Below are 15,757 nucleotides of genomic sequence, written 5' to 3'. Positions count from 1 at the left end.
CTATTTCCAAGGAAAATGCCTAAAGGTCCAGTTGGAAGTAAGTATGAAGGTAAAGCACCCTTTAAATGTTTTAACTGTAATAAGATTGGTCATATGGCTTCTAGATGTCCTAATAGACATGCAAGACTAAGAGAAGAAGCTAAAAGAACATATAAGCCTAACCTTGATTATCAGAAATACAAGTTTAAGAAGATTAGAGACAAATCTTGGTATTATGCTGATGAAGGAGTCACTGATGATTCTGATAAGGATTTGATAGACAATGGATGAGCTTTTGTTGCTATAATAGAAGATCAATCAGAACCTACTATACAACCGGTAGAGAAGGCCCTGGTAGCTAAAGTTGAAGATAAAGATGAATGGATTATTGATTCATGATGTTCACATCACATGACTGGTGATAAGAATAAATTCTTAACCTTTCAGGATTACAATGGAGGTCTAGTAATATTTGGAGATGATAAAGCTTGTATGATCAAAGGAAAAGAAACTTTATCTTTTGATTTTAAGCACAATACTGATATTGTTTACTATGTTGTAGGTTTGAAGCATAATCTTTTGAGTGTTGGTCAATTAGTTGAGAAAGGATTTCAGTTACAATTCAAGAATGGTAAATGCAAAATCTTAAACAGAACTGGTTTAGAAATTGCAGCCGATGATCAGACTAGAGCTAATATCTTTCATTTGAACAACAATGAGAAAGCATGTTTGATTGCTCATATTGATGAAAGCTGGTCATGGCATAAGAGACTTTGTCACGTAAATTTTGATTGTATTGTAAAAATTAGCACAACTAAGGCAGTAAGATATTTACCTAAGATTGTTAAACCTCACAACCCAGTATGTAAGGAATATCAATTTGGAAAGCAAGTTAGAGAAACTTTCAAGAGTATTCCACAGAAATCTAACAATGTTCTTGATTTAATTCATACTGATTTATGTGGTCCAGCAAGAACTATAAAGTATATCAAATGAATGTTAAATTTGCATTTCTAAATGGAGATCTTGAAGAAGTTTACATTGAACAACCTGATGGATTTTCTTTGACAGATAACAAAGATATGGTTTGCAGGTTAAGGAAAGCTTTATATGGACTAAAACAAGCTCTCAGAGCTTGGTATGCTAGATTGGACAAATATCTTTTGAAGCTTGGATACACTAAAGGTAATGCTGACAGCAATCTATACTACAAAGTGACTAATGATGACATCTTGGTTATTGAAGTTTTTGTTGATGATACAATCTTTGGAGGAGAAGATGGATTGTGTAAAGACTTTTCTAACAAAATGTAGCAAGAATTTGAAATGTCTATGATTGGGGAGATAAAATTCTTTTTAGGATTGCAGATTTGACAGACTGATAAAGGTATATTCCTATGTCAATCTAAGTACTTGAAGAAATTACTAAAGAAATTTGGCATGGAAAACTATAAACCAATAAGCACACCTATGACTACAACTAATAAATTATCTTTGAAGGATGAATCAACACCTGTTAATCCAACCAAATACAAGTCTATGATAGGAGGTTTACTGTATTTGACGCAAACAAGACCTGATATTATGAATGCAGTATGTATTGTTTCAAGATTTCAGAGTAATCCTAAATAAAATCATGAATCAACAGTGAAAAGGATTTTCTAGTACCTACAAGGCACTACAAATCTTGGTTTATGGTATCCTAGAGATGAAAATTTTGATTTATGCACATACACAGATGCTAATTGGGTAGGAGATGTGGATGACAGAAAAAGCACCACCGACGGAGCATTTTTACTTGGTAGCAGACTAATTTCATGGTTGAGCAAGAAACAGAGTTGTACATCACTATCAACAATAGAATCAGAATCTGTTGCAGCAGCTACAAATTGTACATAGGTATTATGGATCAAACAAATGTTGAAGGACATAAAGGTAAAATGCAAGGAACCTATAGCTATTTAGTGTGATAATATGGAAGCAATTGATATATCAAAGAACCCAGTATTTCACTCAAAGACTAAACATGTTTCTATCATATTCAATTTTCTGAAAAAGAATGTTTTAGCAAATAAAGTGAAATTGGTTTATGTGAATACTAAAGAGCAGATTGCAGACATTTTTACAAAGCCTTTCCCTAAGGAGACTTTTGAATATCTCAGAGAGCAACTTGGAGTCCTACCCCCACCGGTAAAGACTTAGACAGTTGATGTTTGTCATCAACCTACAAAATTAACAAAGAAATATTCTTTTCCGGCTTTGATGAGGAGAGCTACTTCTCAGGGGGAGTAGTTGGTATGTTGTAATGAGTTGGTATTTTATACTTGAATCTGGTTTTGTATTGCTTTGGCATTTGATGTCAAAGGGGGATAGATTGATATGAAAAAACACATTATCCCTTAGGGGAGATATTGTTACTTTGGAGATTGATTGTTGGAGAGATTGATTACTCTCTGTATCTGTATTTTAATTTCTGGTTAATTATCTCTTTGGGAGATTGTTGGTTTTTGGTTTTTGGCATTTCTGTTTTGGCACTTTGATGGTTTTTCCATCTTGTGTTTCCATCAATGCCAAAGGGGGAGATTGTTGGTATTTTGGATATATTGATATGGTTTTGTCATTGATGTCAACATTTGTCATCACTTGTCAACCTTATCAGTACTTGGAGATCTTTGTTATTGTATACACCTAAAATTGGCTATGTGCAATTAAATAAATATTTTATATTTATTTAATATTTATTCTTCTATTAAATAGTTAATTCGAAAAGATTAATTTATTTAATTCATTTCGTGTCTTTCTATTAATTAAAATTTTATTAATTAATTCATCTATCTTATTCTTCTAATTAATTAAATATCTAATATTTAATTATTCCTCTAACTAAGTTAATTAAATATCTAATATTTAATTAACTTCTCCAAACAATTAATATCTAATATTTAATACTTATTCTCCTATCCTATAGTCTCAAATATCAAATAATTCCTAAATTACTTAATCCCTTTTTCCAACTCACCCTCCATCTCCACTTCATCTTCCCTTTGCCAACTCATCAAACATGTGGCTAAAGAAATTAATATTCCTTAAATATTAATTCATGATTTATCTTCAACCTCCAAAATTAATGAAATTGTGTACGTACACACATTTCATAACTATTTCCTATATTCTCTCCAACATCTCCTACATCTTGGGAAGGACTTGAGTCCACTTGTCCTACCATGCCTAAATTTCCTCCAACCATCCCTAGATTCCCTCAGTCAGCAACCCAGTCAAGGTGAGATGAGTGACACTTGTCTTCTCCTTCCCCCTTTCTCTCAACCTTCATCTTTGCTCACAACCATTCAAATCTGTAGATCTGATCATGACCCTTGATCTGAGCCACATCATCTTATCCTCTCAAAGTCTATAAAACCAAGAACTTCAGTTGAGAGGAAGAGAGTCTTCAAAAAAAATAGTTTTCAAGCCAATCTTATGCATCTGTGAGTTTTTGAAGCAATTAGCAATTAGTAAATATCATTTTAGCAATATTATCATATAGTATCATTTAGCATAATCATGTAGCTTTGCATATCATACTATCAGTTAACTACAAGTTATCAGTCCATTCTTCATATGCCATCTTGGAAGCCAACGGTGCATTGTCTGAGAGCACACCATCTGCAACCAGGAACAGTAGAGTTAGGACACAATGAGACATAAGCCATGAAGGTAAAATAATGATTTATTTTGGTATATATTTCATGTAGTTTCATTGGTGGATTTTGGATTTCCTGTATGCATTTCCATTATATTTTGTGAAACTAACTTATTACAGGTAACATTCTAAGGATGAAATTCAAGCTCACACATTTTGGCGCCCATCGTGGGGCTGGACCTCGCATATATCTTTAAAAATCTCGCAAAAATAAAATTAACATATTTGTAATGCAGATTCACGCATGTGTGAATTTTGACAACGCTTTTGCATCATAGGTTAGCGCTTTTGCATAATTGGTTAGAGTATATGTCATGTAGGTTAGCGCTTTTGTCTGAAAATCAATGCTTTTGCATAATTGGTTAGCGCATATGTCATGTAGGTTAGTGCTTTTGCATCATAGGTTAGTGCTTGTGCATCATTGGTTAGCTCTTTTGTAACACAGGTTAGCGCTTTTGTAATGCAGGTTAGCACTTTTGCATCGTAGGTTAGCGCATTTGACATAAAAGTTTGTAACCGTGATTTGAAATTAGGCTTGTAGAAGCCCACCTAAGGTTTTTCACTAACTTTTTACTATTTTGCAGGTTTTTAACAATTTGTTGCAGATTTGGAGGAGTTAAGTCAAGATTTAGTGATTTATTTTCTAGTTTTTTCGAAGTTGGTTAAAAAGAACTCATATTTCCTTTTGGGTAAAAAGAACTTCATTTTTCAAATTTGGTGTTCTAAAAAGTACCTCACTTGTTTTTGGGCTATAAAAATAATCACATTTGCAAGGTAAAAAGAACAACAAATCAAACATTTACTTTCTTGCAAAGTTAGGATTCACATCTCAAATTTTGGGCTCTAGAAAGAACAACAATCTTTTATTTTCTTGCAAAGGTAAAAAGCAAAATCAATCTTATATTTTGCAAGTTAAAAAGAACAATCAACTTGTCTGTTCTTACAAAGCAAGTTACTTTTTTGCAACGATTTTCATTTTGTTGACCAGGATTTCCAAGTCCTAGTTTAGAATATCATTTGCTATATGGGGCTAAAATAAACACCATGCTTGTTGGAGAAAAATCTCCAAGTAGAGGATAGATCACATTGCTATGGAAAGTTAAAAAGAACACTTGTATTCCATGTCTCGAAAGTGGTAGGTATATGCTCTCCCCTTAATTGGGTGACCAAAAAGCCAAACCCACTCTTTTATGCTTTCTTTACTTTCAAGCAATTAATCCTTTAGAGGGCCTGCCTTCCCAAGTTGCCTTGAGGGGACCAATGAGAGGGGAACAACCTAAAGTGGAAATGGGCTAATACCGATTCCTTCCAATCCACTCTAAATAAATCGTGTTTGTGACGAAAGTTCAAACAACATGTGCTGATAAGTTCATACCAACACTATGTTTCCCCATAAACCCTATGGAGCGTAACCTCTATAGGCTAGGAACCTTCTGTAATTACAGAGCTGAAAGTGCCGCATGTATGGCCACATGACCGGAAGCCTTTACTAAAAACTATTTATACTAGTTGTCAAAAACCTTCTAGTTGTTGGCACAGGAGGTCGGACCTCTAAATCGGCTCACACACATATGGTTCCTAGTAGAGATATAAAGTTTGCCATGGGGAGTTTTCATGGAAATTGGTGCTTGGCTGCCCTGAAGAAGTGAGTGCTGAGGGTGGAGCTAGTGGGGTCAAGCATCTAAATATCCACTTTGAATAACGTAGCCTCGGAGGAAACTCCATGTGAGATTCAATAACTATTGTCACAACCTGCCATAGGGATTTGTACTTGGTTGTGCTTTTCATTTATTAAAAATTGTGTCTTCTATGTCTATAACATGTTCCAAATGGTCAAAAATTGAAGAAAATTATCATCTACAAGAGATCGAAAATCAATAAATTTCTGAAAAAGTGTGATCAAAAGGATAAAACAAAAATCATTCCAACACTTGAAGCACCAACTCAAAATCAAAGTATCAAAACATCAAAATATCAAAATAATCCTTGAAGTAGGTTTGTCTCTAAACCATCACGTATTTTCAAGATAGCTCAAAACAACTAGGTTGCTAATCCTATAGGTTATTCCCAAAAGGTTCTATAAACATCAACATTGAACAAACTACTGATTCAAACATCTTAAGTGCAAAAATCAACATCCTTGTCAAGTCTCTCATCAAGATAATCAAATCCTCTATCACGAAGCTTGATCAATCTATACGAGGTTCCTAATCTTGGATATATCTTTCCTATTTTGAACTTAGGTTACATCAAAACCAAAATTGCACCAACATTGGAATCAAACTTGTAAACTGTCAAATGCTTATATGACTTTTAAGTATCACCTTAAGAAAACAAAACCCAGTTACAAAGCTACTCAGAAGAGAATAAGATTCTTGTATATCAATCGCAAGATCTTATTGAAACATAGAACATTCCTACATCGTTTTTGTCACTACTTACATGGCTGCGGTATAGAATTTGACGGTGAAACTCTACAAAGACGTGTTTTTCAACAAAGAGACGCTTTATTCCAATGAACAAACAATAGTGGTAAGATCAATAAAGCACATCTTCCTAAACCAAGAATCACCTATTGACCTTGTCCTTGGGAACTTTTGACAACTTTGAAATAATCACATGCCAGTTTGGACTAGAGCCCAATACGAACAGCTTAGAAAACAACAACAAATGGAGGAAGAAGATACCACTTTTGGATTTACCACTATTGACAAAGAAGCTGTCAATAGCACCATTAGAGACCTAGAACAAGATTTCAAATTTGATAGGCTAATGGAAAAATTGTTGACAAAACAAAAAGAAAAATATCTCTTGATGTTGGCAAAATCTAGAGCTAAACTACCACAAGACTTTAACATAGAAAGCTTAAAACAAGATGCGGAGACAAGTAACACCCAAAACACAGATGAGAAAAATAACGAAGATATGAACAACGAAGAAACAAGGAAAGAAAGGGATGATAAAAGAAAAGAGTGTAGTGACAAAAAGACTCATAATGAAACAAGGAGAGACTATGCAGATAATCCCTTATCAAACCTTACTGAACAAATACAAGCTTTACAATGGCAAATACAAGACATGCAAAATGGGACAAGCTCCAAGACATATTTGTTACAAGATATATGCCCATATCCTTTTGATAAAAATTTGAATATGATGCCATTTCCGCAACATTGCGAGATCCCTAAATATGACAAATACGATGGAAAATCTGATCCTCAAGATCACATTAGGGAGTTTTGTACTATGAGCATGGAATTTGCTCACGAGGAAACTTACCTTATGCATCTTTTTCCTGGGAGTTTAAATGGACAATCAATGGGGTGGTTTTCAAGATTACCATCTAGAATCAAATCCTTTGAAGAACTTGTGAATAGGTTTATTTTACAATATTCCTACAATATAAGGAATGAAATAACAATGCTAGATCTTTGCAATGTTAAACAAAAGAATGGTGAATCCTTTATGATCTTTTTACAACGATGGAAATGCATGTTTAATAGGTATCCCCGGGATGTACCTGATCAAGAAAAAATGGACATATTCATTGATAATCTTATCAGTGAAATGAGTTATCGACTAAGGATGCAATGTCCTTCCTCTTTTGCCAAAATGATCGAAAATGGTCTGAAAATAGAGAACACAATGGTAAAGAAAGGAGAACTAAAACTTTACAATAATTCATACAACAACAATGACAAACACAAGTTTTGGTCAAAGAATAGGAATGTCAACAATGAAGGAAATGATGATAATAATACTGCAAAACAACAACAACCAATTTTCAATCTATCAAGTCAAATCCCAAGCAACAACAATCTGGAAAACAATAAAGTCAAGTCCTTTTTCTCTAATCCTTAGAGAAAATTCACAAATATTGGAGAATCTTTAGAATCAACTCTAAAAAATTTGCTTGCTAACAAATTGGTTGTTTTACCAGAAGCAAGAATTTATGAACCACTAGTTAATCCAAATTGGTGGAATGACAATCACTTTTGCAATTATCATCAGAATAAAGGACACCTAACAAATGATTGTCAAAGATTAAAACACATTATCCAAGATCTAATTGATAATGGAACCATCACGGTGGATAGCCATAAGATGAATGAATCACACTTGGCTTTTAAAACTCCACTTCCAAACTATGATAAAGGTGAATCATCCTGATTAGAAAATGACAAAGGGAAAACCAAAGTGAATTACGCTTATACATACGATGATGTAGTAAATGTGATAATTGTTAACGAAAATCCATCTTCAGAACCAATCAACGTTATCACAAGAAGCAAAGCAAAGGTAACCTTTCCAGGTATAGAAAAAGACCCAACATCTACATCACAACAATACAATTTAGTAGAGCAATTACAACGAATACCTGCTCAAATATCAATTCTATAACTTCTCAAAATTTCACCTATGCATAAAAAATTTTTGGAGAAAGCATTAGTGAAAACAATAGTTTCAAAAGATTTGGATGTAGATCAGTTCCAAAACATGGTAGGACATCTTATAGCTCCTCATTGCTTATCATTTTCTGAAAAATGATGATGCATCCTTACAACATCCTCACAATGCTCCTTTACATGTTGAAGTCTCCATTAATAAAACTCATGTCAAATGTGTACTCATAGATGGAGGAGCTGGTTTAAATATTTGTTCATTAAGTTTGATAAAAGCCTTGGGATATTCAGAGAACGTAGTAGACCCAAAAATGAAAATAACCATCAAGGCTTATGATGAAGCAGAACGTTCTTCTAAAGGAACTGTTATGCTACCAATAAGGATAGGACCTATGGAAAAGGATACATTGTGTCAAGTTTTAGATTTGAATCTCTCCTACAACATTCTTCTAGGAAGACCATGGATTCACAAGATGCATGCAGTTCCTTCTACATACCATCAATGTGTAAAATTTCCTCATGAAGGAAAAGAAATCACTATAATTGCAGATTCCAGTCAATATTGCAATAATTTGAAGCCAACACAAGATACCATAGTTCCACATAACAGAGAGTCAGTATATCCTACCAAGGAAATTCAAGCAAAATTATGGGAAACTTTTGCAGAAAACCTCAAGTTAAATGATGAAGGAACGGGAAAGTATTCTTTGAATAATTTTCCACTTTCCCCTAAGTCATATGGAAAACCTACAGATGCTCAATCAAAACATATGTTTAAAGGGACATTTGTTAGTGTTGGAACTCTTAAAGAAGAAAATGAAGACAAAAGTATTCTTGATTAGTTATACAAGGATGAAGATAAAACTATAGCAACAACAAGAGAAGTCAATATTTCCATAAAACAATATGGCAAAGGATACGAAATCATGCAAAAGATGGGATATGAAGGGAAAGGACCAATTGGTAAGCAACATCAAGGTATTTAAGAACCTATTTGTCCACATTCACAATCCACAGAAGATAAATCTAGGTTAGGATATCTGAAGTCTAATCAAAAGCAACATAATTATCAATAGCAAAAATGGAGAAAGAAATCAGTTTCTAAAGAAGAAAATTGGCAAGAAAAGCTACATCAAGCGGCTGAAACAATAACCAATAAACAACAAGAGCAAGAAAAACACAAAAAGAAAGAAGAGGAGATTATCATCCCAGGGAATGAAAAATCTTCTCATCCTAGAAATACAAACAAAAGAAAAATTTGAACAAAATATTCCAGAAGCAGTAAAAATAGAAATGACAGAAATCAGAGAACTTTTTGCACCATACGACATTCCAGTATGGTATAGTGGAATAATCTTAGATCAGAATTCAGAAACAGATTCCAATGAGTATGAATGGGGACCAGATGCCTTATCTACTACATCAAGTAAAGAACACAATGAAGATCAAGCAACTATTACAAAAGAAGACTTGTCTATTACAGAACAAAAGATAAAATTAGAAAGAAAACAAGAGAAACTCAGAATTCAAAGAAAAGAGGTGTATGCAAAAAGAAAAGCAAATGACAAAAATAGTGACACAATGCCACAAGAAGTGAAAACAAGAATCAGATATGCAAGAACCATAGAAGAAATAAGAAATAGTCAAGTTGGATTAACTATTAGCCCAAAAGAAGCTGAGTTTGAAAGGAGACAAAATCTGTGAAAAGAATCCTCTTTAACATGTACACAAGTCTATCAACTCCAAACTACAAATGGAGTCAATCAGGAAGAAATTTTCAATACCAAAGATGTGTGTGTTGATATAATCCATTCATTTAAGGGACAAATGTCAATTGAAGAACCACTTGAGTGTCAACTACAAAATGCTAATATTAATCTTGTTAAGACTAATTTAGAAATTCTTGAGAAAGACAATCCTCAAAAACATTCAATCTATGACAATACCTATTCTATGTTAAATTATTATCATTATGTCATGAACGTTGAAACACCTAATGATGACAGTGATTATGATTTACCCCTTCTTCATCCTGAACTAATTGATTGGGATAATTTAGACAACCCCAAACTAAATCTTTTCCAATGATCATGACTTAGTTGTGTACCTTAACGCTATTGAACCCATCCCACCTAATATATCTTCTACTATAGAATCAAGTAAATTTTTTCATAGTCAGGAGAATGCCAAACTTTTTAGTCGCAAAAGTGAAATAAAACAAGGAAAGAGACCTATTGTTGAAAACCATTTCATGGCAACATTAGATCAATCAAAAGAGAAAATAAAGGGCGTATCTAATGATGAAAACCTCCTTGAGGCATTAGAAGATGGAAAGTTTGACATTTTTCCTGCATATTTTCAAGAAAAATCTACTATCCTGATAGAACCAACAAAAGTAGTAAACATTGATACATCAAAGGATCCTAAAATACTTCATTTTGCTACCTCATTATCGGAAAAAGAGAGGAAAGAATACATGGAATTCTTGAAGCAACGACAAATAAATTTTGCTTGGTCTTATGCAGATATGCCAGGGCTTAACCCAGATCTTATCATGCATCATCTTAATGTGGATTTAAAAGAAAAACCTGTTAAGCAAAAGCTAAGAAAGATGCACCCACATATTTCTCTCCTTGTCAAAACTGAGCTCAAGAAATTATTAGAAGTGGGATTCATAAGACCAGTTGCTTATCCAGAATGGGTTTCAAGTATTGTACCAGTATCAAAACCAGATAAGAGCATAAGAATCTACACAGATTTCAGAGATCTGAATAAAGCATGTCCAAAAGATGATTTCCCACTACCAAACATTGATATCATAGTAGACTTGTCAACAGGGCATGAGATGTTTTTATTAATGGATGGCTTCTCAGGATATAATCAAATAAGAATCACACCTGAAGATTAAGAGAAGACAGCTTTCACCTGTGCATGGGGAACATACTACTGGAATGTTATGCCATTTGGGCTTAAGAATGCAGGAGTGACATATCAAAGAGCTATGACAATAATTTTTCATGACATGATGCATACATTCATGGAAGATTGTGTCTATGACATACTCACAAAATCTCACACAAGAAAAGAACATTTGAACATTCTAAGCAAGATTTTTGACAGGCTGGAAAGATATCAATTGAGATTAAATCCAAAGAAATGTGCATTCGGGGTAACCTCTGGAAAGCTCCTTGGGTACATTATATTAGCTCGTGGCATTGAAGTCGATCCTAGAAAAGTTAAAGCTATCATGGAGATGGAATCACCTAGGAACATAAGTCAATTGCGATCTTTACAAGGAAGGTTGCAATCAATCAGGAGATTTGTGTCCCAATTGGCTGATAGATGTATTCCCTTTACCCATCTTCTACATAAGAATGTTCCATTCAAATGGGATCTAACATGTGAAGAAGCTTTCTTGCAAATAAAAGAATATCTTATGAGTCCTCTAGTACTGATATCACCAACCAAAGGGAAACCATTGTTACTCTATGTCTTAGCAACAAGTGTATCATTAGGCACTCTCCTAGCTCAGCATGATGATGAAGGAAAAGAAAGAGTAGTTTATTATATCAGCAAAACACTTGTTGGATATGAGTTAAATTATTCATCAATTGAAAAGATATGTCTAGTAGTTGTATTTGCAACTCAGAAGCTATGACATTATATGTTGATTCATTCTGTAAAACTAATAGAAAAGATAGATCCTCTCAAATATTTATTGAGCAAGTCAACATTAATAGGGAGACTAGCCAAATGGGTTATGATACTGAGTGAATTCGACATAGAATATGTTGACCGGAAAGCCATCAAGGGACAAGTCATTGCTAATCAATTAGCTGATGTACCTCTACAAAATGACATGCCTTTGCACATCAAATTTCCTGATGCAAATATCTTGACAATAAGTACAAACTTTTGGGAATTGTACTTTGATGGTTCTTATACTCAATATGGATCAGGTGCAGGAATCTTTTTTATCACACCTCAAGGACATACAATTCTGAAATCGTATAGACTGAGATTTCCATGCACCAATAATGCTGCAGAGTATGAAGCATTGGCTATAGGGCTCAAAATGGCCATTGAATGGAATGTCAAAGAACTATATGTCTATGGTGATTCACAACTTTTCATTAATAAAATAAATGATGAATATCAAACAAAGGATGATAAGCTTATGTCGTACAAACAGCTAGTGGAAGAATTTAAAGGACATTTTAAAGAAATCACATTCACCCAGATTCCTAGAAATGAGAATAAAGCAGTAGATGCAATGGCTACAATAGCATCTCTCTTGCAAAATAAAGAGAATCAACAACGTTACGAGTTTCTTGTGGAAGATATCTTAACCCCTACCATTCAATCCCAACATACCTATTGAATTTGCCATATATCAGGAACCAGTCAATCCTTATACAGTCAAACCTACCAATATTTAAAAGATAATATCCTTCCTTTGGAATTATCTCATAGTCAATGAAGAAACTTTATCCGTCATTCCTCTCGTTATACCATTATTGCTGATATCCTATATAGGCGTGGTCTAGATGGTACATTGTTGATATGTCTTGAAAAAGATGAATCTGAGAGAGTTCTTAATGACATTCATGTAGGTATTTGTGGTTTAACATTGGCTAAGAAACTTATTTGTATGGGTTACTTTTGGCCTACTATGGAAAGAGACTCACTCACCTATGCTAAAAAGTGTAAACAATGTCAAATTCATGGAAATCTAATTCATGCACCAACACAAGAGTTATATCCTATGACAGGATCATGGCCATTTTCACAGTGGGGCCTGGATTTGGTAGGAAAGATCAATCCCTCATCCTCTAACGGCCATAAATTCATTCTAGTTGCTACTGAATATTTTACTAAGTGGATTGAAGCAATGCCTTTAACAACAGTGACAGGAAAACAAATATCCTCATTCATCTTGAATTACATAATCTGTCGCTATGGAGTTCCTATGACCATTATCACTGATAATGGAAGACCATTCAAAAATCAAGATGTAGAAGAGCTATGTGAAAAATTTCATATCCAACATAGGTTCTCTACTCCATATTATCCACAAGGTAATGGTCAAGCTGAGGCATCAAACAAAACTATTTTGAAAATCTTGAAGAAAACAGTCAATGAAGCTGGAAAAGACTGGCACATTCAGCTAAATCCTGCTCTTTGGGCATACCGAACTAGTGTCTGCACTCCAATAGGGGCAACTCCATATTGTTTGGTCTATGGATCAGAAGCTATATTACCTATAGAAGTAGAGATACCTTCTCTACGAGTATCCTTGCATGGTCTTATACCAGAAGAAGAACAAAGAGTCTCTCAACTCCAGGAACTAGAACTGATTCAGGAATGTTGCCAAAATGCAACAGACCATTTGAAAGTATACCAACAAAGAATGGCAAGAAGCTATAACCATAGAGTCAAGCTGCGCACTTTCCAAATTGGAGACATAGTTCTAAGGGAGAATCTGAGAAATCAGCAAGACCAAGTAAAGAAAGGAAAATTTGAACCAAATTGGCTAGGACCTTTTGTCATAGTAGAAACATATGGATCGGGAGCATACAAGTTATCTACCCCTGAAGGTGATTGGTTTGATGAACCTATCAATTTTATCCATCTCAAGAAATTCTATGCTTGAGATATAAAGTCCTGGAAAAATCAATAAAAGGCATATAAAGTCCTAAAGAAATCAGTAAAAATCAGAAAAGCGGAAAATCCCTAAAAAGTATAAAAAAACAAAAATGCAATAAATTTAGATGGTGAAAACCTGGTAAATGGGCACTATCTAAAAAGTGAGTTCCTCCATCCATGAGATCACTTTGCGTACCTCTCCACTCCATCCTCTCGCATTTATCACTTCCATCTATCTTAGCTTATCCATTCCATCTTTCGCATACATTTGCTCTAAACCATTTAGCAAGAAATATGCAACTTACCAACAATTATTAATCTTTGACATACTTGTCGTAGTCACTATCTTAGCTTTTATCAGTATCTATCAATCTGCATTTCTATTCTGTCATGGTTTGGATCTTGATCAATTCATACATCCATAATAAATTTTTGTTTCTACTGGGGGTAAAATACTAATTCCTTTTGCTAAGGTGATCTTTTGAAAACTAAAAAATCCAAAACATTCAAAAAACTTACAAAAAGAAAACCAAAAACATCTAGGGTTTTGAATTAGATAACAGAAAAAAACAAATCAATCAAGGTATCTCATCAACAACTGAATTGTTAAACTTAGAAAATGAAGAATCAACCCACAAGCTATAAAGGATTATCAAAGATCATTCATCAAGATGATTATATCAGTTAATGACCATAAGAACATGTGAATGCCATACAAGATTTAGTGTTTATATCTTGATTTTTACTAATCATGTACTCTATGCAACTCAAGGATGTCCATGACTATAGGAGCTCTGATGGGGCATGATTATTTTCTTTGATTACTATCTGTGGTTTATCTCTTACTACGGTATGAACTTGTCTCAGGATATGATCAGCAAAAGATCAAGGAGGACGTTCCAAGTCATGCATGAAAGGAGATACTCCTTGTCTGTTCTGCAAGCAATACTCAAGTCAACTTGATCCATTATATCAAGTTGCTTGTATTAACTTGCTATATCAAAATCCATGTAAGAAATACTCAGGTCATCTTGAATCATTATGTCAAGTTGCTTGTATTTTCTTACAATATTTTTAAAGCTCAATGATGAAATAAAGCACTGTTACAAGATAGCATATGAAGAATGGCAGTATAAATTTTAGTTAGATCATTTCATTAGCTCATTATTCAGTTGCATTATAAGCATTCATTTGTAAAGCTACATTATAAGCATATCATTTCATTAACAAATCAACGGTCATAAATAAAGATTGAGTATACTTGGACAAACAAAAACAATTTGCATTTAATCATTGTAGGTGCATTCATTTTTAAATCATTATCCATTTCATTTTAGCTGCATTTTATCATTGCATTAATTGCATTCAATTAAGTGCATTTCATTCAATTAAGGTACATATCATTTATCATGTAGTGTATTATTTACATTATCATTCCATCTCATTTAGTTGTATATAAATCATTGCATTCGCATTTGCATTTAGCTTGCATTTCATTCTTGAATGGGATCCTACAAGCTCATCTTATCCAAGGCTAAATCCATCACAAGAATCATCAAAGCATCATCATAAGTGTATACACAATCAAATTGATGACTTATCTCTCTCATGATATTGTCAACCTAGTGCCAATCTTATATCACCCCCTCAACCAAATCACCATCAGCATGTCTACTGATCCTGCAACCTGATATTAACAAACTGTCAGTTCTTTATCCAATCAATCTTAATCCATTCTATCAATTGATCGCATCTGATCTATCATATCATGTCTTATACAGGATGTATCCTTCCTGAAACCAGACATTTTGATCACGTCTTATACAGGATATATCTTTCCTGAAATCAGATGCTCTTGATCATCTTTGTCTTATACAGGAGGTGTCATTCCTAAAACCAAACTATATCTAGATCTTATCGATCTCATCTTATCAATAGAAAACTAAACCATTGTGATCAAAGAACTCGCACTTTCATCAATCAAAGTTGCAGAATCAAACCTTTTCTAATCGGGACATCAATCTCATAAT

This window comes from Cryptomeria japonica, chromosome 8 (genome assembly GCF_030272615.1).
Source record: "Cryptomeria japonica chromosome 8, Sugi_1.0, whole genome shotgun sequence".
Classification (NCBI taxonomy): domain Eukaryota; kingdom Viridiplantae; phylum Streptophyta; class Pinopsida; order Cupressales; family Cupressaceae; genus Cryptomeria; species Cryptomeria japonica.
This window is presented reverse-complemented; position numbering follows the sequence as displayed.